At 36.1% G+C, this 23,579-nt stretch overlaps 1 protein-coding gene across 2 annotated transcripts in view; it reads right to left on the reverse strand.

Moving 5' to 3' along the window:
- Nucleotides 1–23,579, reverse strand: part of LOC106674000 — a 169,837-nt gene that overhangs the window by 120,522 nt on the left and 25,736 nt on the right. The window contains exon 1 of one of the 2 annotated variants that reach the window (XM_014406412.2): nt 20,910–21,124. The exons of the other annotated variant lie outside the window; for it this stretch is intronic. The gene's annotated coding sequence lies outside the window, so the exon portion shown is untranslated. Of the gene's footprint in view, nt 1–20,909; nt 21,125–23,579 lie in introns of those variants that run through there. 2 annotated transcript variants of the gene reach the window in all.

Below are 23,579 nucleotides of genomic sequence, written 5' to 3' on the forward strand. Positions count from 1 at the left end.
ATAGAACTAACAGGAAGAAAGCAAGAATAACAATAACATAATTTGTTATTTAACCATTTAAAAGATAAAATTCCCCTGGAATATTAAGAAAATTCCTGAAGGATTGAGAAGAAGAAAAAAGGTCACATACTGTTACAACGTAATCTTCACATTTTCTACGATTTCACCAGCCTAAAACGCCAGCTAAGTGCTGTCAGTCCTGCCAAATCCTTTTGTAGGCAAAAAAAGTCCCAAAACACTCTTTTTAGAAACAGTTATCTTATCTTTAAAGTTCTCCAAGGTCCATCTATGAAGAGTCCGCAACCTTTTTCGAGCCTTTAGAGAATTTGCATTATTCATGACAAATAGCATAAAGGAAGATCCTTTCGGCCAAGGGTTTTTATTGAGGCCGGTGTCGTATTTATTGCTGTCAAATGAAAACATAGACCTGCAGGTTCTCCTGCCTTCCAAAGCATTCAGAGGTGTATTTTACAGCCCAGTACAGACCCCAATGGTAAATAAGGCGCCTTTCTATTTTTCCCCTTGAGAATATACAAACAGTCTGAAGTAAATCTTTAGAATTCAAAATAAGACCTACGGTAAATGTTTTTCTAGCGGTCTTGGATTTTATTACACATGAAACTGACATTTTTTCTGACCTATAAGAGAAAATATTTATTATATGCATATACTCTTGTTTTGCAGATTTAAATTGAAAATTTATATCCAAAACATGAAAAAAATGACACCCAGAGTATAATGATTTCTGGTTAATCGTAAATTTCTGAAGGCCAATAAAGTAAAACAGATAAGTTTGTTGAAATTCTAATGGCACATCAGATTCCCCTTCAAACAACCAGAAACATCAGGAATAAACGTATAATTAGTCTTTTAGTCTTTATGTGCATGAAGAATTTTTTTGGGATTTTGAATTGGCCCTAATCGAGGGCTACTTAGGCCCCTCTTTTGTCCGTATTTCCATTTGTCTAGTCTGACGAGGGCGATGACTGTTCTTGGATCATCACTCATCCAAAAGGATATCCATTATTAAATGGGAGAAGTGAAACGCGCCCGTGACTTGAGTTATGGACCGTTCAAACGAGAACTATTCATGCGGTAGGGCTGTTTCGTTTTAAAGAGAATTTCAAGTCCCGATCGTAAGTTGCTTGGTAAGTTTTCTAACTTCACGTGTTATATTACAACGGCGCGATCCTCCCATGGTTTTGTCCCTGATCGGATTGTTCCGGCTGACTTTCGTCTTGGTTCGGTTTGATCACGAAATGTAGGAAAGTTGGGCGCAGAAAGCGAGGATAAGCGGACCAAATGTGCCACACATTGTAGAAAAAACTAACAAACCTTCTCCAATTTAATTATATATGAACGTTTTGAAAATAAGGTATACTAGAAAATAAAACTTGTTTTTAAAACTTCACGATTTTGAATTTCATAAAAATTTTGTAAAGGTTTTTTTTTCCACACAAGAAAAAAACCTTAATATTTATTAATTGTACAAAAAAAGGATGCCATGTTTAAGAATTCAATGGAGGATCCTACGCAGGTTGAAAATTGTTTTGAATGGAAACAATACAGAAAATAAGTACAATTTCACAATAATTATATTTTGACATAAATCTCTAAGAACAATTTACCGCTTGCCTTTCATTTTCATTATATAAAAGTAATTTATCCGTTGCAGTTTTTTCATTGAAATATCCCCTGTGATCGAACAGGGTTATAAGCAGGGTGAGGCAAGAAGCAGAGTTCACCTTGGTTCGCCTATTATAACTTTGTTTTAGTTTTTTGTCGCCATACTGATCGGTGCCGACCAAACAACAGGTCCAATAAAAGTTGTAAGTAGAAGAAGAAAGTTTTCCCATTGGTTTTTTTAAAGGTCCTGTTTAGTAGAGTTTAATTTGGCCAGGGATATAAGCAGGGTGAGACGAGACAATTAAATGGTCAAGGTTATAAGCAGGGTGAGGCAAGAAGCAGAGTTCACCTTGATTCGCCTATTATCACTTTGTTTTAGTTTTTTTGTTGCCATACTGATCGGAATCGTCCAAACAGCAGGTCCAGTACAAGTTGTAAGTAGAAGAAGAAAGTTTTCCCATTGTTTCCCCCCCCCCGAGGGTTCGCAACATCAGAGGTCATATAAACCCTCAGGGTGCCGGTGTTTTTAAAAAAAAGCCCATTTGTAAGTACGTCGGGTTCGAATGCAGGGCCGCTGGATTCGAACCCGGGACCTTTACCTTACAGTGATGAACGCCGTGTCAAAGACTAAACCTTGCAGCCACCGACGCCCCTCCATTGGTTTTTTAAGGACCTGTTTAGTAGAGTTTAAATTGGTCAGGGTATAAGCAGGGTGAGACAAGGCTTTGAAGCTAAGTGATAATCATAAACGACCAAATTGTCCTTATACAATTATTTAAGTTGAAAAAGTATAATTTTCTTGACTTTGACTTCTGTAGTTCTGATCTGGGTTATAAACAGGGTGAGACGAAACGTCACTGAGTCGTGATGATCGGAAACAATTAAACTACAAGTTTTTATATATGCATTTAGGTTGGAGAAGTCGGTTTAGTGCATAACAATGTAAACTAGGGATATAAAAAGGGTGTTTTTTGTTTTTTTGTTTTTTACTAAAAGAAGACAGTTTTTCTTACTGATTTTGCCAGTTCTTGTACAGTTACGTTCAACTTTTTCTGGGTTATAAGCAGGGAGAGAAGATATTACGTAGTCCAGAGGTCACCACAGTCCGTCTATCCTCGCTGTTTATACTGTTTTATACTATTATTTTAGTCGAAGAAATTTTTTTGTTCTTATAAAGTAGGGCGTAAATTCATATCGATTATAATCCAGACTCCACTGAACCATGATGCTGACAGTTTTTTATACAAGTATTTAAGTTGAAAAATTCAGTTTTTTATGGGTTTTATAGTTCATTTCCATTAAAGCGTAAAGTGTAACGTGTAAGAAATTTGTAAAGTAGGGTGAAAATGGTTCTGGGTGTAACAAGTCATTGAAGCGAAGTAATGATCAGAAACGACCAAACTACAAGTTTGTAGAGTACATATTTAATTAACTAATTATGGTTTATTAATGGTTTTACAGGTTTTTTTAGGAGAGATAGAGAGAGAGAGAGTGAGAGAGATCTTGTACTTTAGAGGTGTAAGTAGCCAGGATTATAAGCTGGTGAGATAAGACCAACCGATCAGTATGGGAAATGCTAATCGGACATGACCTGACTACAGGTTTTTAGAGTTTTTAAATTAAGTAAATCATTTCTATGCCTTCTACCAAAGCACTACTGAAGTAGAGATAATCCAGGTTCCCCGTATTCGCTATTTTTGTCTTGTCGCCGGGATGACCATAATCAGCCAAACTGTAGGTTCTTCAAGCACGGACCCTGAGATAAAGGTGTACCACAGGCCAAATATGGAAGGATAGATGGAAAAGGATGACCAGAAACGACAAAACTACCTGCACCTCACAATGCAAAACTTACTCTAGAAAATGTTATAAAACAGATATATTTTTTTGAGGTTGTGTACAGTAGGGCGTAAGTTGATCTGGATTGTAAGCAGGGTGAGTCGAGGCACCGTTCAGGAAGAACTGGTCCGCCAACCCTCGTTTTGATTTTCACAGCTTTACCCTGCTTATATCCCTGATATATCAAGGTGGACAAGCGTGTGACATATCCGGCAAGGATTATCAGATGAGGTTTCTTGTTGGTGAGCCCATACTTTAATTTCTAATCAAACTGACTGTTTTGGTCTTCAATGGTAGTTTTCTGCTCCACTTAATTAAATTCCTTGCCAATCAATAAAACCAGTCAACCAAAGCTGACAGCATATTTTCGTTTTCACCTTTTCGTTTTGATTATGGTAATTATAAGAATATTGGCGAATCAACGTATTAAGTAAGAACATATGACATATTTAATATTAAAAAAATAGGAAATAATTACAGGTAATGCATAGTAATAAGAAGAGATAGCTTAAGGGGCAACATATTGTACATCAGATCAATTTGTTTGTTTTTGTTATCCTGGCCTAAATAAAAGTCGGTTAAAAACCCAAATATGCTTTCTTTCATATCTCTAATTTAGGAAGCTTGTCACAAGACAACTTTTAACCGGCGGATTCCTCGTCCTCCGAGACGGGTTTCGGATGTAGGACGAATCCGAGGAAATATTTGGTTGAAAAGTTCCCCGCCGTCTGGGACCGTTATCCAACCCGAATCGCCGGAAGGAACGTGCCGCGCTTTCGTCTTCCGGGCTGCTGGAAGGACTTTGGGCTTTTTTAAAGGGGGGGGGGGGTGTTGCAGGCAGAAGTGCCCAAGCCGAGGCTAAATATCAACTAGGTGTGACCACATTTCACGCGTGACATCCTCAGGGCAAATAAATCTATACGAAACCGGTCGTACTGAAATTGTACTTTTTACATCTCTTTAAGCTGTTTAAATTTTCTCGATTTAAAACCGGTAGCAAAAGACAACTTTCACGTGCTGACTCCAACCACCCACGCAAGCACGAAACAACAGCATTAACGTAGATGACAGCAGACTAAAATACAAGCAGATACAAACAATTCACTAGTTTTCGTGGTCCGCTTGGCCAATTAATATATTTCAATAATTAAGGTTTTTAGTTGAGATAAAAAAATCAGTGTCACGAGCGGGATTCGAACCCACGATCTTCGGCTAGATACGCCGCTGGTCTACCACTTGAGCTATCGTGACCTCGATCCACTAGGACACTAACTTCCCATCTCAACCCCACCTTTTGAATTTTCCCTCCTTTTTGCCATTATTCAAGTGTTCGAGTTCAAAGTTCGTGTGGATCGACGCTACGATAGCTCAGGTGGTAGCGGCGTATCTAGCCGAAGGTTGTGGGTTCGAATCCCGCTCGTGACACTGACTTTTTTATCTCAACTAAAAACCTTAATTAATTGAAAAATACAAACAATGTAAAACTCTGGATACAACAATGGCTATAATACAAAAAACAATCTAAAAAACACAAAAACAAAAGGACACTGAATCACTACGGTCAGAAAAACTAGCTATAAATATATTTTATAATTTAGTATTTTTCATTACTACTTAGTTGTATAAATGCGGGCTATCATTAGGCAAAGTTACAAAAAAATCTCTAAAAAATAAAATAGCTAATTAATTTTTCTAATTTATTACAACTCGTGTCCTTCTATCTTATCCCACATAATATAAAAGGAGTTCCAGCACTTCTTGGTTTCTCTCCCCTCAGATCTGTCAGATTTGTATGTAACTATACTATTTGCCAATGTATATTTAGTTCAGGTAGCAATAAAATAAAATGAAAATGCTAGTTTACTTTGTATTAACGACTTTTTCAATAATGAAATAAGTATATATCAATTAGCGTGATCAGAAAAAAATGAAGGGTCCCTGGTATATAAATTAAGACATATCGTCTGAAGAAATGCATCTATCATCCCATCATTAAATTCCTTTACCAGTCTATAGTTGTCATATTATTAATCTTTTCCGCTGCCAAAAAGGCAATTTAATTTTTATTGGAAGAAAGATATCATCGATGGCTTAATAAAAATGGAAAGTGAAGACGCCTATCTAAGTTGGTAGGAATGAGATCCATAATGGGGGAAAAAGTGCCCCTCCTGTAGCGGCATCTGTCCTAGAAACGGCACCCCGTCAACAATCGGCAAAGAGGTCCTGTTCCATCAACTGTAAATCGACAATTATTTGAGTTGGAAAAGTGTAACGGGCATGTCGGAAAGTCCGTCACGAACTTAACGATCGCCTCACGGTTGGTGGATCGGATACGTTTACGATCCCTTCAAAACGCTATTACTAACCTATTTAAAAACTAAAATTAAAGTCTTGTCGGGTTTCAGTTTATTTGTTTACATTTCTTTTACCCAACGAGATATTATAAATACTACAAATACTTTTAATTCAACGATGCCATCCTTAGATGGTTTGAACATTTGTCACACCCTAGACCGGCATACCTAGTTACACAAAGGAGAGAAGGCGAGAGAGAGAAAGAAAGAGAGACAGGAAGAGAGAAGAAGGAAAGAGTGGAATAGATAAAAAAGTATTAGAGTACCAAAGAGAGAAAAGAATGTCAGATGGATAAGAGAGTTATTAGGGCAGACCAGACAGATATATATATATATAAAAANTATATATATATATAGAGAGAGAGAGAGAGAGAGAGAGAGAGAGAGAAAGGGACAGACAGACGTGGAGGAAGAGGAATTGAGTGGTAAAGAGGAAGTAATACAAACAAATACTGCTAGACAGAAAAAACAAAAACAAAGTCAACTAGATAGCAAACATTCATATAAACATAACTGCAGTCTCAGACATTGAGAAAGAGGGAAAATTAGGTGGCTTGTGGGAAGGTAGGGAGAAGGTCAGCTGAACAAATAGGAAGACAAAGGAGATAGAGATAGAGAGAGAGAGAGCGAGAGAGAGAGAGAGAGAGAGAGAGAGAGAGAGAGAGAGAGTGAGGGAGGGAAGAGAGGAATATATAACGAAGAATTAGAGTATCAAAGGGAGAAAAGAATGTGAGATGTATAAGACAGATAGTAAGACAGACAAGACAGATAGATAGATAAATATATAGATAGATAAACAGATAGATAAATAGATATCTAGATAGGACAGCTAGAGAGAGACAGATAGAAAGAGAGAGAGAGAGAGAGAGAGAGAGAGAGAGAGAGAAGGGAGAGAGAGAGAGAAGGGAGAGAGAAACAGACAGACAGACAAAGGGAGAGAGAGAGAGAGAGAGAAGGGAGAGAGAGAGAGAGAAGGGAGAGAGATAGATAAATATATAGATAGATAAACAGATAGATAAATAGATATCTAGATAGAGAGAGAGAGAGAAGGGAGAGAGAAACAGACAGACAGACAAAGGGAGAGAGAGAGAGAGAGAGAAGGGAGAGAGAGAGAGAGAAGGGAGAGAGAAACAGACAGACAGACAAAGGGAGAGAGAGAGAGAGAGAGAGATAGACAGACAAACAGACAGTCAGACAAAAGGAGAGAGAGAGGGAGGGATGGAGATTGAGATGGAGGGAGAGAGATAGACAGACAGACAAACAGACAGTCAGAAAGGTGGGAGGAAGAGGAATTGAGTGCATCTTATTTTATATATTACCAACTCCACGGTTCATACCAACTCCACGGTTCATATTTTCTCTATTGATAGGTTCAAAAATTCCAAGTTCTCCGTGGTTGAAAACATTTATTCAATTTAGTAAATTACACGGACGTTTCGGGCTCCTGGCCCATCATCAGTAACTAAAACGTAGAGAAATCTCATGTTTAGTCCTGATGATGGGCCAGGAGCCCGAAACCTCCGTGTAATTTACTAAATTGAATAAAGGTTTTCAACCATGGAGAACTTGGAATTTTTCAACCTATCAATAGAGGAATTGAGAGGTAAAAGGGAGTAATACAAACAAATAGCGGTAGACAAAAAAAAGCAAAAACCACGTCAAATAGATAGCGAACATTCATATAGACACAAAGGAAGACAGACACATTGAGAAAGAGTAGAAATTAGGTTGCTAGTGGGAAGGTAGGAAGAAGGACAGCTATATAAATAAGAAAGATTAGATAATTACATAATAGGAGAGAGAGCGAGAGAGAGAGCCTGGCAGAAAGACAGAGGAGCGAGTAAAAGAGGGATGATAGCAAGGAAAGGAAAATACAAGCAGGCACACTAGATAGAAGAAAAAAGTAAAATAGAAAAACAAACATAAGAAAACAACAAAAAACAAACAGCTATTCAGACCGTCTAATAGATATAAATATAGGAGAATAGATAGAGGACAGAAAAACAAATAAATGGATAGACATATATATAAGAAGAGGAACTGAGAGAAAAGAATGGAAAAATACAGACATGCAGTACTAGAAAGAAAAACATGGTCAAATAAATAATTTATAGAAAAATAAAGTCAGACATATACGTGCAGATGGAGGCAAATTAATTGCGTGGTAGGAAATAGATAGACGCATAGCTATATAAACTGGCAATAGATGAAAAATTTATTTATAAAATATTAGTAAACAGACAGAAGGTAGATAGAAATATAATAAAATAGACCTTATTGGTGTTTTGTTTATAGTTTTCAGTGTTAGAAGTATAGACCGCTTTTTCACTCACGAACCAACCAAAGGAAAAAACCAAATTCAGTTGTTACTGGCAAGATTCGACCTATTTTAAGGTCATCATCAGGGCAAAGAAATATGTGTACATACTGACATATTTATGTTTTTTAAAGGCAATCTCAAATTTCCTTTAAGTCCGACTCAGCCTTAACATTGCCAGGAATCTGACTGCTACATTCCAAGGCAAAACAAATATGTCGATCTGTAGACATATTTAAGATTGTTTTGCCCTGTAGATGACCATAAAATTGTCGAACGTCGAAAGCTTGTCAGTAACAACTGAATTTGCTTTTTTCTCCAAGGCTTTATTTATAGCGATTTGATTACCTTCGATCACTCTTACATCCATTGACCGAGAGAGAGAAGACAGAAAGTAAGGCAGAGAATATAAACACAGCAACAAATATCTCAACACTACTTGTATTATAACACACCCAATTATTTTTAAAATTATAATACTATTGCAGCAACCTTACTTCCAAGCTTACAAGTAGGAATTGTTTTTGGTTCCGATGTCTATAATTTAAACTGAATTAGAATAGTGTCAGTGAGTGACAAAACTTTGGCGCCAAAACAGAGACAGTTTTTCCGGGACACACAGACGAAGCGAGGTCCGGTAAGGCCCGGTTTACACCTTATGAGAGATATCGAGGATACCGATGTAACGTAGGGACAGATATTCAGACGGGGTGACTGGCAGGGGACCGGTATGAGACCGATTTTTAGTCGCTTGAGGTGTTCGGTTGCTCGATACTTTTTTTTACGAAGGCGACTGACAGGACATTGCAGAATAGTATCATTGGCAGATCGCTCCGTCCGATTCTTGTTTTCATTCGCCTTCTTTGAAACTTTTAAAAGTGGATTGAAGTGGCATTTTTTGATAATGCCAAAGAACTACAGCTTCTAACTCGTCCATCTTAAAAATATAACAGAATCAAACAGCTTAGGAGATCAGGAAAAGATGGATGGAGGCGACTGAATCTAGTCGACAGGAGAGTCGCCTGGATACTTTTTGTATGGCATACGCATCTCTCATATCGATCAAATTTGTAAACCCAACGCTGGCAGACGATACCGAAATTCTCGAGATCTAGGACGTAAGGGGATGCATTAAAGTTCCTTGTTCTCCTTGTCTGCTCCAGCATGTCCAAAACGCGCTGGTCAGCACAAAACCCACACTGTCTGGTCTCGAAGGGTTATTTTTTATCTTGAAATTCCAAAATTTCGGCCATAAATTCTGTCCGAACTTTGAACTTTATTGGTTCAAGAGACGACCTAGCACCTTCGAACTTCTAACTGCAAAGTATCGCAGAAATTTCTTAAAGACATTTCATAAGTGTTGGATCTGTGAACGCCCTAGACGCACTGATTGTCCAAGGGTTACGGATATTTCGAGATATTTTGGCACTGGTTCAAAGGTTGTAACTTCGGAACCGTGAGCTTTAACGTAGCTACTTAACTAACACCAAGAAAGATCTATAGTGGCCACCTGTAGCTACCACACGTACCGCTAGATGCCACTTGGACTTATGGAATGTTCTCGGCTTCCATTCTGCAGCCAATCAGAGTAGAGCTCTTCCATATATAAGCAGGGGCACTGCCTCTTTCGAAGGAGACTCGTCAGCCGACGAGAACTAATGGACTAATGGAACACCGTCGGCGACAGCAAGAGTACTCGCAACATTAGCCTGATCTTCTAAACAGCCGACTTGGCTATAAATGCCAACTGCTGTCCCTCGGCTAAATGCTGCACTCCAGTACCTTCGGCCTCTGTGGAGTCAATCGACTCACGGCCACCAGGACCTTAGCCAACGGTTTAATCTATCACACAACACCACCAACGGCGCCACTCGCACGGTCTCGGCCTCATACCATCGTCACGGCATCTCTACACAACACCGGCCCTTTTCAGGGCCACAAAACTCCCAGTCACTAAAGATCTAAAGATTCATTTTCTGCCTGTTACAAATTTGACCAGAGGTTTTCTCGTGTAATTATTTTTTCTTCTGTCCCTGAACAGTCGACCTTCACGGTACCGACCTCGTTAATCGTACCCGCCAATTATATCAGCAATTATTATTAAAACTGCAGAAGACTGGATGACAGGGCAATGTGAAAAATTCGTTTGGTTTTGGGTTTAATCCGTCTAGACAAATGGCGAAGGTGGGCAGACCGAAGTGCTAACCGACCAACTTAAGATTTATGAACCGTAATTTATGAGTAACGGGCCTGAGATTCATCGCGTGCAGTTTTGGGAAAGACAAACGTCTAATTATTTCCCTTATCATTGTAATTGAACTTTTTCCACTCGGTGAGCGTAACGTGGGGGAAATCAGGAGGACTTGTCACGTTCGAAGGGTCGGGGTTTTCCGCTGTGTGTACAGTTTTCCATTACGACGTTCTCAGAATTATTTGTCCACAGATTTTTCCGATTCGTGGGAACTAGTAGACAAATAATTGTCGTAAAAATCACTGTTTTTATAAATGTTTTATGAAATACTGAACAAACCCGTGCGCGTGCTACAAGATATTACGAGTGGTGCTTTTTCAAGTTTAAACTGCCTCCAGGGCTTAAAGAGTGCCATTAAACGACTGGGTTTTTTTTCTACCTTCGGCGCAATAAAAATATAATTTATTACTTCAACGAACCCTTTCCGAGATACCCTTTAGGAATTCGTAGATGGACAAACGTAGATAAATCCCTTTGTCTTAAGCCGTATAATAAACTACTGACAATTCAACGGTGGATTGACCACTCAATCACTTCACAATCTTGAACTTCTACTAAGTTTCCTTGGATGACATGGGGGACGCTACGTCGTACGCAAAAAAGGCGAGAACAGGCGGACCCTACTACCCCTAGCTGCCCAACTTAGTGACCGAGGGACATAGCAAAGTAGGTTCAAATAATTTTTAAGCAAGAAATCAAGTTAACATTTGTTTCCTGCACCACAAAAAACACCCTAATACAAACTTTTTGATAAAATAAAAAATATCATTTTTTTTTCTTCAAATTTTTAACTTTCCAGATAGCCTCAGATTATTATCGAAAATCACAATAACCATCTATCCACAGGAAAATTTACAGAGCTTTAGAACTCCATAAGCTATGGAGAAATGGTATAAACATGGCCTTTGTAAAAAAAATAAAAAATAATAGGATCGGAGATATAAAATAGAAAGTTTGGAAAGTTTTTTGTTGAATTCATTCTAATTTTTTCACTCATAATATCAAAAAATCAAAATTTTGTTGACATAGCTTGAAAGAAGAAAATTAAACTTTTCGACGCTTGTCAAAAATTTGAATTTGAATTTTAAAAAATTCGTAATTAAAGGCGTTAATGGATGCACAAAAACAAGCTGATTTTTTTGCAAAATTTACCGAAAGAGCCTTTGGGTTTTTGTAACCTTTTATATATTTATATTCGTATAATATAACCCTGAATATTATTTTATTATTCTACATAAAATAATGAAACGATTGATATATAAAACAACTAATTAAGGTTTTCAATTGAGATAAAAAAGTCAATGACACGAGCGGGATTCGAACCCACGATCTTGGGTTTATATCCGTTTATATCCGTGACAAACACTGAACATGGCGAAATGGGGAAAATCGTCTGACATAACAAACCAGCGAGAATAGACGGACCAGGATGATCAGAAACAACTATTAGATTCAACACACTAACCAACACAATTTAAAGTTTATTTATATTTAAAAAATTGTCTATAGATTAATTTATCTTATAGAAAATAGTATAAATTTATCTTTTTTTTTAGAATATCCCCAGTTGTATTGATTGGGACGAAATTATCCATAAACGCTCTTTACTGACAAGTTTGAATATTTACCCAGGGTTTTCGTTTTTTTGCATTTTTTTTTTTAAATAAAATGTTTCATTCTTCACCGTATTCCGGCTTTTGTAAATATTTGCTTTTCCAGCATAATAGCCATTGTTCACCGTGCGAAAGAAGTAAATAGAACAATCGGCTAGTTGCAACTTTCCTTTCTTGACGCCATCCCCCTGTAAGAGATTTCCTGGCTTTAGAATTATAAAAATCCTGTTTTTTTTTACATTGATACGTCGTTCAATTTCATTATCATTTTATTGCCAGCCATTAAGCCAATTACTTAAAAATATTTACCCTTACAAAATCATTAAAGGATTACATTTAAGGGCGTTTTCTGACAGCGTTTCAGTCAGGATAATAAGATTCTTTATATAATAAAGAAGAGATATTTTTATTAATCAAATGACAATTCAAAACGATTATTCTACATCCAATATAAACACTTAAATTTGGGAATGAACTTGAATTACAGACGTAAATGCCATTTGTAATCGATTTCCCATTTGTTTACATATTACCACATCTCTACAAGATATTTGATCCATGAATAACGGAATCAAAGGGGAAAAAGTATAAGGACAGTGAAGAAACCAAGTCATACCTGATGCAAATATGGGAATGTGATGCAGCAGATATGATTGTAACGATTCTGCTGACAAAATGTTTAAGTACTCGTCTTCTCGTAAAAACAGCTTTCCTCAGCAGACTTTTTTTTTTAATGAGAAATCTTCATTGTTTGAGCCGATTTTTACATCAGAATTACAAATAAATAAATAAATTATTAAACTAAACGTGTCAGATTGCTTAAATTGAGAAACTTTCTATCTATCGATCTATTCGATAAAAAACCACTTTTACGCCGCTTTAGATTATAGTTTTTGCATTATCATAGTATTTTTTCTAATTTAAATATAGGTTGCTTTTGATATTATTTTATTTTAATTTCATAACCCATTAAAAAGTTTCAAAACCTCTTAATTACAAACTCCTGATCCTACCAAGTGGTACTTAGTAATAAATGTGTGATTCACTCACATTTTCGTAATTACGAACTTTTTACAAACAAGTTACCAGTTTTTCAAGTAAGTTTTAGTAATTTAACTTTTGTTAGGGTTTTTTTTAAAGTGATTTGATTTTGATGGTCGTCCTCTCAATTTTTAATGGTTGAGTGTGATTATTTTGCCTGATCTTCCTCACATATTGACCAATAAGGTGGAAACGTCCGCAAAAGTACATCAAGTTTTATGTGTGGTGATTAGTGACCGTTAATCGATAATTATTCAGAAATCGTGAGATGCGGTCTGGTGTGATGTAGGTTTCAGAAAATACATTTTCTTTATCGTGCCAACGTTTCGATCTTTATTGAGATCATCTTCAGGGCTCAAAGTGTTTGTCTTCTGTGTAATTGTGCCATTCTTGCGTGTCGTGTCAATTCAATTTTTATTTTACGAGGGTTCGCAACAGCAGAGGTCATAATATAAACCCTCAGGGTGCCGGTATTTTTGAAAAAAAAGCCCATTTGTAGTAGTAGTATGTCGGGTTCGAATCCAGCGGCCCTGCATTCGAACCCGGGACCTTCACCTTACAGTGATGAGCGCCGTGTCAACGCCTAAACCGTTGCGGCCACCGACGCCCCTTTATTATGTTAACCTTAGGTTAACTTTTTTTGAAACTTATGTTACTAGAGGTTTAAAGAGTCTACCTCAATTTTATGTTACCTGAAGAATGATACCTCTTTTTTGTAATTATAGCACATGTTTATTTTTAATATCCTAGAATTATGTTTCACTTGATTTTAGAATAATTATGTACCAAATCTTTTGTGATAAAATGAGAATAAGGTTTAGAGTATATACCTCAATTTTATGTTGAGCAAAGAATGATGTTTCGTTGTAACTATACCTTTTTTTAAAATTAAATTCACTAATTTCGTGGTCCACTTGACCAATTAAACATTACAATTAATTAAGGTTTTTAGTTGAGATGAAAAAAGCTAATGGCACGAGAGGGATTCGAACCCACGACCTTCGGCTTGATACGCCGCTGCTCTACCACCTGAGCTATCGTGACCTCGATCCACTCGGACATCAACTCCCCATTTCAACCTCACCTTATGAGTTTTCCCTCCTTTTGCCATTTTTCAATTGTTTAGCTTTTTTTTATTGTTTAGACCCTAGAATTATCACCCGTACTGTAGCCTCGTTTTTATGCTTACACAGCATGCTACGTGAGTATTATTAGATGTTAGAAAAACAGTACCTCAATTTTTATGTTAACCTTAGTATAATGTTTTTTTTTTAGTTATCTGTCTAATTTTTTCAATAAATGAGAATGTTTCCTATAGTTTTTGAAACTAAACCTCAATATTATGTTATGCTTAGAATGATCCTGAAAATGTACCTCTGTATGTATGTGTAAATTTACCTCGTTCGTACGTCAATTTTCATGTTAACATTAGAATAACGTTACGTGCGTCTCATTTTTAAGGTAGCATTAGAAAATTTTTAAACCCTAGAAAGTTGAATATTGTTCTAGAAAAGTACCTCAATTTTTATCTTAATCTTAAGATAATGTTACGTGGTTTAAGCATGTTTCGTATTTTTTAAAGATAACATTCAAACAAATTTTCAAGTAGTTTTGGACACTATACCTCAATTTTATGTTAATCATACTATTAAGGTTTTTAGTTGAGATAAAAAAGTCAGTGTCACGAGCGGGATTCGAACCCACGGCTAGATACGCCGCTGCTCTACCACTTGAACTATCGTGACTTCGATCCACTCGGACACTAACTAAAATGGAGGGGCTTGAACAATGGCAAAAAGGAGGGAAAATTCGAAAGGTGGGGTTGAGATGGGAAGTTATCCGAGAGGATCGAAGTCACGATAGCTCAAGTGTGTAGAGCAGCGGCGTATTTAGCCGAAGGTCGTGGGTTCGAATCCCGCTCGTGACATTGACTTTTTTATCTCAACTGAAAACCTTAATTACTCGAAAGATATTAATTGGTCAAGCGGACCACGAAAACTAGTGAATTGAATAATGGAATATGTTCAACTAAATTTACTTGATTATGTGGTGCTCCTGCACTATACGAATTCTCATAGTGTGAAATCTCTAATTTCATAGATTTTATTGTCAGCAGGTAGAACCTTTACCAGGTGTTCTGGACCTTTGAAGCTGCAGGTGTTTTCAAAGTGGGCCTTTTACCCTTTTCGGCTGAGGGCAATATGAAATCTCCGTGGCAGACTCGACGATGAACAGAAACAGTTTCAATCGTTCGATCTCTATTAATAATAGGCGAGATCAATTATTGAGTCCCTTGACCCGGGCCAATTTAGCAAAAATAGTGAAATGAATCATAGGCTCCGATAGAATTTATCGGTTATAACAAGTGGGCGCCTATTTTTTTTTTTTTTTAATTATTTGATACGGTGGCTAAAAAGGAGAGCTGTTTAATAGAAACGACTAATCATTTGTTTTATCGGCCGGAATGGTTTTATGATTAAAAGCTTCTATTATTTTCTTTTTAAAAAAGGCCAATCAAATTTAAACAGCTCGCCAAGATTGTTCGCTTCTTTTCAAACTAAAATCACATCTTAAAACAGTATAATATATAAACAAACGCATGTTTTTTCTAAATAAATTAGCCTAGAAGTACTTAGAGAATTGCCGAGCAAACATGTTCGCGGATACGCGAAGTAGGAAACGCTACTGATTTTCTACAATGAGCAGATCCATGATTGTGCAACAGCTCAGTCGATTTATGTCTTTATTTTTACGATTAAATCATGATTTGACATTTTATATTCCTGTTAAGCTTCAGTAAACTCAAGGAATTCTATCGATTCAGCAAGTTACGGAAAAACAAAACAAGTGATACTATGATTTTTTTCACTGCTATACGCAATATAAAACCCTAAGTTTTATTTCTGTTTTAAAATTATGAAATTTCTCGCTGTCTGCGGGGTGATGAAGGTTTTTAAAATGTAAAACTTTCTTTGCTTAAATAAATTGAGACTTTGGGGTAAAGTATTTACAGAATAGGGTATTGCATGGTCAAAACTCCAAAATGTAAAAATAATATTTAAAAAATTTATTAGCCTTGTTAGAATTAGGAAGTAATAGTCGTAATAATAGATAAATAAATAATTCACTAGTTTTCGTGGTCCGCTAGACCAATTAATACCTTTCAATTAATTAAGGTTTTTAGTTGAGATAAAAAAAGTCAGTGTCACGAGCGGGATTCGAACCCACGACCTTCGGCTAGATACGCCGCTGCTCTACCACTTGTACTATCGTGACTTCGATCCACTCGGACACTAACAAAAATGGAGTGCTTGAACAATGGCAAAAAGGAGGGAAAATTCAAAAGGTGGGGTTGAGATGGGAAGTTAGTGTCCGAGTGGATCGAGGTCACGATAGCTCAGGTGGTAGAACAGCGACTTATCTAGCCGAAGATTGTGGGTTCGAATCCCGCTCGTGCCATTGACTTTTTTATCTCAACTAAAAACCTTAATTAATTGTAATATATTAATTGGTCAAGCGGACCACGAAATTAGTGAATTTAATGATTTAAAATGAAGTATACTTCACTAAAGCTCTCCGTGGCCATTTCATTTGTCGTCGAGAATCCAATCCGATTACACGACATTTGAAAAATGGCAAAAAGGAGGGAAAATTCAAAAGGTGGGGTTGAGATGGGAAGTTAGTGTCCGAGTGGATCGAGGTCACGATAGCTCAGGTGGTAGAACAGCGGCGTATCAAGCCGAACGTCGTGGGTTCGAATCCCGCTCGTGACAGTGACTTTTTTTATCTCAACTAAAAACCTTAATTAATTGATAAATAAATAATGTCAAAACAGACGAGACGATCAGATTCATATTTAACTTAGAAAAAGGTTTTTATATTCATGCCTCATGTTTAGGTAAATATTAGAATACTACATTTTGAAATAATTCTTCTTTTTTATGCTAAACTTAAAATAATGTAATGCGTTGTTTTAGCGTTCTGTATCTCGTTTTTGTGCAAGCCCAAGCTCAAATGATGCTTAGGTATTTTTGTGTGGTGCAGTTGTAGCTTCTGTACCTAATTTTTAAGATAGCATTCCAATAATGTTTCCCATAGGTTTAAAGGACCTCAATTTTATGTTAAGCAAAGAATGAGATTTCTTTCCTAACTTTACATATTTACTGTATTTAGAGTATGTACCTCTGTACCTCGCTTCCTTGCAAGCCCTAGGATGCTTCTATCGTTAAGTAAGATTTTATAAATTGTTATGACAACCTTAGTATCTGGTTGAATTTTTTTAATGCTTACTTTTGAATAAAGTTATACCTTAACTTGAATATTATTCTTTGAATAGTACCTCAATCTTTGAGTTAACTCTAGGATAATTTAATTAATTAAGTTTTTAGTTGAGATAAAAAAGTGAGCGTCACGAGCGGGATTCGAACCCAAGACCTTCGGCTAAATACGCCGCTGCTCTACCACTTGAGCTATCGTGACCTCCATCCAACCGGACACTAACTTCCCATCTCAACCCCACCTTTTTGAATTTTCCCTCCTTTTGCCATTTTTCAAATGTCAACAAATGAAATGGCCACGGAGAGCTTTAGTTAAGGTATACTTCATTTTTACCTACTAAATTCACTAGTTTTCGTGGTCCGCTTGACCAATTAATATCTTTCACTTAAGGTTTGTAGTTGAAGTCACGATAGCTTAAGTGGTAGAGCAGCGGCGTATGCAGCCGAAGGTCGTGGGTTTGAATCCCCCTCATGACACTGACTTTTTATCTCAACTAAAAACCTTAATTAATCGAATAATATTAATTGGTCAAGCGGACCACGAAAAAAAGTGAATTTGCAATAATGTTACGTCTTTTTTAAGCAGAACTATGTACCTAATTTTTGATGCTAACATGAGAATAATGCCTGCTATAGGATTACATAGCATACCTCAATTTTATAATAAGTTAAGAATTGTACCTTATTTATTTAGTATAATTTTTGCCATCCTGGAATTATGATAAGTATTGTAAATTCTAGTGTTTTATGCAATGCATAACATTCTTCCATTGTGAGGAATTGTATAAACAGTACCTCAATTTTTATGTTTACCACATGATCGTGTATAACATAGAACCTCATTTTTAAGGTAACATTAGAATGCTAGAATGCTATTGCATGTTTTTACAAAAGTACCTCTTGTTAGGTCTTTTTTAACATATTATGTACCTCTTTTTTTAAGATGACAAGAATAATTTCATATAGGTTTAGTATACCTCAATTTTATGTTACGTATAGAATAATACCCTAAGAAAATTTCCATAATTTATGTGTTAACCTTAGAATAGAGTTACGTTTCTATTTTTTAGCGTATGTACCTCTTTTTTTAAGATGACAAGAATAATTTCCTATAGGTTTAGTATACCTCAATTTTATGTTACGTATAGAATAATACCCTAAGAAAATTTCCATAATTTTTGTGTTAACCTTAGAATAGTTACGTTTCTGTTTTGTTTAGACACTATGCTTCAATTTATGTTACTATACTCCATTTTTAATTTCAATTTGCCAGCATATTAGAGTAGTATCTCTTCTTAATGTTAAACATAGATTAATGTTAAGCTAAAAAAATTAGAATGTTACAGGAACATTCTTTTATAAAAAGCCTGTGCCAAATTTTTGTGTTAACCTTAGAATAGTTACGTTTCTGTTTTTTAGTATGTACCTCATTGTTAAGATGACATTAGAATAATGTGATATTGTTTCCTGTTGGTTTAGACACTATGCTTCAATTTATGTTACTATACTCCATTTTTAATATTTCAATTTTTCAAGTATATTAGAGTAAGTACCCTTCTTAATGTTAAACATTGATTAATGTTAACCTAAAAAAAAAAACAATTAGAATGCTACACGATCATTCTTTTATAAAAAGTGTGTGCCAAATTTTTGTGTTAACCATAGAGCCTTAGTGTTACGTGCTTAGAATTATTCAGAATAATTATTAGAATTAATATCAGAATAATTCCTCAATTGCATGTCGAACAAAGAATCTCTTCTGTAACTATTTTTATATTAAACCTGAAATGTCGATATTCATTCATTCTGTCGTACTGATTTATTATAAATCCTATAAAAATTTCTTTACGTATTTTCATAGCATTTTTATCTCCATTTTCTGATAAATGATTGTGATTAATTGCTTGTGGTTATACCTCTTATCAAATTGACCCTAGGCTTTATTTTTAATTTTACACAAGACTAATGTAACTTTTTAGGGTATGTACCTTATTTTAAAATAAGGGAATAATAAGGATACATGTTTTAGGTCTATACCTCGTTAGAAATTTCGCTGCGCTTATCTCCTACTAATTAATTAATTCAGTTATTGGTACAATTTTGTGTTGGGTTAGAATTTCGTAAAAGTACAATTTTTTTTAGTTTGAACCATCATAGAAATCAAAGCAAAACTCCTAGACCGAGAGCCAGTTCACTGATGATGGCCCATTATGATGGGTGTTACAAGTCGGATTGTTTACTGCAGGCTTTCACACTTCTAACATATTTTTGGACATAGTTTGGTTGGTCGTTTCCGATCATCCTGGTCCGCCTTTCGTCGCTATTTAGGCCTGTCAGACCCGTTTCCGCTTCTCACAAACCCTTCCCTTCCCCGGAGGGCCAAAGGCGGAAGGAACGACCAAACTGCAGGTTCAGATCGGCAGATACCAAGAAAAAATCTCACTTTTCTTACTTATACAAATAAAAATCAAGCTTCAGTTATAAAAAGCCAGGGGCCGATATTATTTGCTAATATTTCATTTATATCTTTACCAAAATTTCTGACGTTACGGGATGCTATTTTTTTTTTAATTTTGTCCTTTTAGTTTGTAGGACATCAAATAGTCAAAACCACGTATTCCAATTTTTTCAATTATTAAATTGTATTAATTTATAACATTCTTTCAATTATGTAAGGTATTGGTTGAAATGAAAAAGTTAGTATCACGAGCGGGATTCGAACCCACGACCTTCGGCTCAATACGCCGCTGCTCTAACCACTTGAGCTATCGTGGAATTAATAACATTGTTTTAGTACATCCTAATTTTATGATAACACTTGAATCTTAGGATATTTTTTATTGGTTCTACCTAAACCCAAAAATTGTTACGTGTAGTTTTGGCATCTATACCTCATAGAAACGATAAAAGTGGGGTGAGTATATTGTTAAATCTTTTTTGATAAATTCGATCTTTTTCACAGCTTGTTTTTTTCAACGATCCTTATTTCGACCTGATGATGAGCTTTAAGCTTGAAATCCGGATGAAAATAACAAACTGAAAGAACCAACTTTTCAAACAAAAAACTATATACCTCACTGTCTTGATAACACCTCTTATCTCACTCTTGTTTGGTTTTGTATGTCTTATTCTCATCTCAGGTGCCAATGACGATGACGAGAAGCTGAAACTCGTCTGACAGACCAAAACAGCGAAGTCAGCTAGACCAAAATGATCGGAAATGACAACATCGTTTACAACTCAGACCCCAAGAAGAAATCTCAGAACTATTTGCTACTATTTGTATGTATATCATTTTTATGTAAACAAAGCATAATTTTTTATGTTTTCCTAAGTTGATGAGTTTTATTTCTGCTGACTATACAGATTATCAAGCCAGAATGGTAGATTTTGTAATAATTATTGTCTTATTTTTATGCTAACAATAGAGTAATTATTTTTACATAACTTTTTTTAGCGTATGTAGTATATAGCTGTATTCTTCATTTTCATAATTACACTAGAATAATTGTATTTTATTGTTTGTGATTAATTTTGTAAAGTATATTTTATTTATAGTTATAAATTATTTGATTAAAAACTTCAACAGACCTGTCCGTAAAATTGTTATAATCCTTTCTGTTTTGGTTGAGGAGAGTCGTTTTAAATTTCCCGGGGAAAGCACAGGGCACAATTAATCACTGAATATGATAGCACAAACACTCGCGTGGTCCGCGTGTCTTCGCCGCGTCGGGGGCGTATATTGTAAACAAATCGGGGGCCGGTTCGAAATGCGGTCCGTACGGCTTTAAGATTGTGTTTGGCCAAGGATGGCAGTGCGCCTCGACGGTAAGAAGAGGAGGAGGAGGTGGCGAAGAGGAGGAGGCAGAGTGGGAGAGTAGGTCCCGGCGGCGGCGTTGCCAGCTCAATCTCCCTCCTTTTTGATATTCTAGCCGCAACGGGGGTTTATACGATAAATAAATACAATTTAATTTAAAAAAAGATTCGAATAACCTGGTCCCGACCTCCTGATGGCCTACAAATTAAAAATACAAGAAAGCATCACATAAAAACTTAAAACCGCCATTTTATTATCTCGTACCGTTTTTCTTAAGAAATAAACGAAGCATACCCAAACAATATTGACCACTCTCTTCTTTGGTGTGCACTAAGAAATGTATGAAATATTTTTATGAAGCAAGGTGATGTACGTGTAGTTCAATCAGATCTTGTCCATATGTCTTCTCTGGTTTGGTTTGTCAAACGTGTTGGGGATTAGGGTATTAGGGTGGTGCACCTGCAACTAAGTTGTTTTCGATCATAGTAAGACAGGAGATAAAACAGCGAGAACAGGCGGACCAGGGTGAGCTCTAATTCACCGGTGTTTCACCTCACTTTGTTTATAACCTCCAGGTCAATTTACACTCTTCTGTACGCGACCAGATAAACCAATAAAAACTTACTTCTTCGACTTAAATACTTGTATAGGATCATTTTTTTAGGTCTGTCATCAAAGCCTGAAAACAATAAAATAGCGAGGATAAGCGGGCCAGTATCATCCCTTCCGATTTCGTCTCACCCTGTTTATTTCGCACAAAACAATCCACTGTACAGGACCACAAAAAACGTGCTTCTTAAAACTTAAATACTTGGCTAGGAACCTATTTTTTTGGTGGATTCTTTTTGATCATGGCCTGACAACACTAAAGCAGCGAGGATAGGCAGACCAGGATGGTCCCTTCCGCAGTGGATTTTGTCTCACCCTGTTTACACCCCACAAAACAATCCACAGTAAGGAACACAAAAAACTGCCTCGTAAAACTTAAATACTTGGCTAGGAACCTGTTTTTTGGTCGCTTCCTTTCATCATGGCCTGACAACACTAAAGCAGCGAGTACATGTGGACCTTGATGATCCGTTAAAACTACGTCATCATCACCTTGGCTTCATCCGTCTATTTAAGAGTTTTTTTAGTGCACTGAGGATGGTGTAGTGCTTAGGTAACAAACGATAGATTAAACCAGTGAAGTTAGCAGACCAATATAATCGGAAACAACTACAGTTTCGTCATTCTGCAGACCCAATTAAGATCCTCCACTTCCAAATACCTAAAGAGGTTCAACAAACCAAACGAGTGAGTTCACGTGGATCTTGATGATCCGACAAAACTACACGTACATCACCTTTGGCTTCATCCGAATATTTAATAATTGGTTAGTGCTTGTAGTGTCTGTCTGATCAAAATAGCGAGGATAGCCAGGCCAAAATGTTCGCAAACTGCTAAAAATTCATCATCCCGCAGAGCCCATGAAGCAATTCCACCTGCTAATGTCTAAAAACATTTGACAAACCAATGAGGATTTGATAATTCAACGATACGTCACTTTGCTTCATCAGGATATTTTATTTGCACTGAGGTTTGAGTAGTGTTTAACCACTGGGATTTTGCTGGATTTTGGGATTCGGTCGTCCTGATCATCTTCGTCCGCCTATCACCAATTTTGAAATATAACGTCTTAAGATCGAAAGCTAAGGTGACTGAACAGCACTCTTCTATTTGCTAGCTCAATGGTTTAGTAAATTAAGTCTTTTAATTATTTCAATTAAATGTATTTTAGTTCTGTGTTTACTTTAAAATTCAACCGTTTAACTTTAAGCTTAGATTTAAATGGTATCTAATTTGTGCTTCTTGTATTCTTTCTCTATTCATTAAAGTAATTTTAACTTTTGATTATTCAGAAATCGTGAGATGCGGTCTGGTGTGATGTAGGTTTCAGAAAAACATTTTCTTTATCGTGCCAACATTTCGATCTTTATTGAGATCATCTTCAGGCTCGTCTTCTGTGTAATTGTGCCATGTTTGTCGTGTTGAGAGTGCCCAACGTTTATTAACTTTTGAATTCATTGTCGCCTTTAGTACTTTTAATCTCACTATTAAAGTAAAATTAGAGTTTTATTTAAATAATTAAACGCCTAAAAGTTCAAATTATAAAACAAACATTTCAATGAGTTTCCTGGTTAGGGATGTTTCGCTTGTAGTTTCCTCTTTTCCACAGATAACTTTATTAAGCTAGGGCTCTTAGGCTAAGTATTTAAACTAAGATTCTTTAATATATACCAGCCTTTTATATTTTTATTTGTGCAGCAATAATAAGTTTAAATATTTAGTTTTTTTTTACTGAAGTCTAGACAGGAAACTATCAAGCAGGATTTCACAAGAACGATAGTAGGTAGGTACTTTTTCATAAAGGGTCTTTTCAACAAATCATATATTCTATTTGC

The sequence above is a fragment of the Cimex lectularius genome, unplaced genomic scaffold (assembly GCF_000648675.2).
Source record: "Cimex lectularius strain Harlan isolate CLEC.00 unplaced genomic scaffold, Clec_2.1 scaffold110, whole genome shotgun sequence".
Lineage (NCBI taxonomy): Eukaryota > Metazoa > Arthropoda > Insecta > Hemiptera > Cimicidae > Cimex > Cimex lectularius.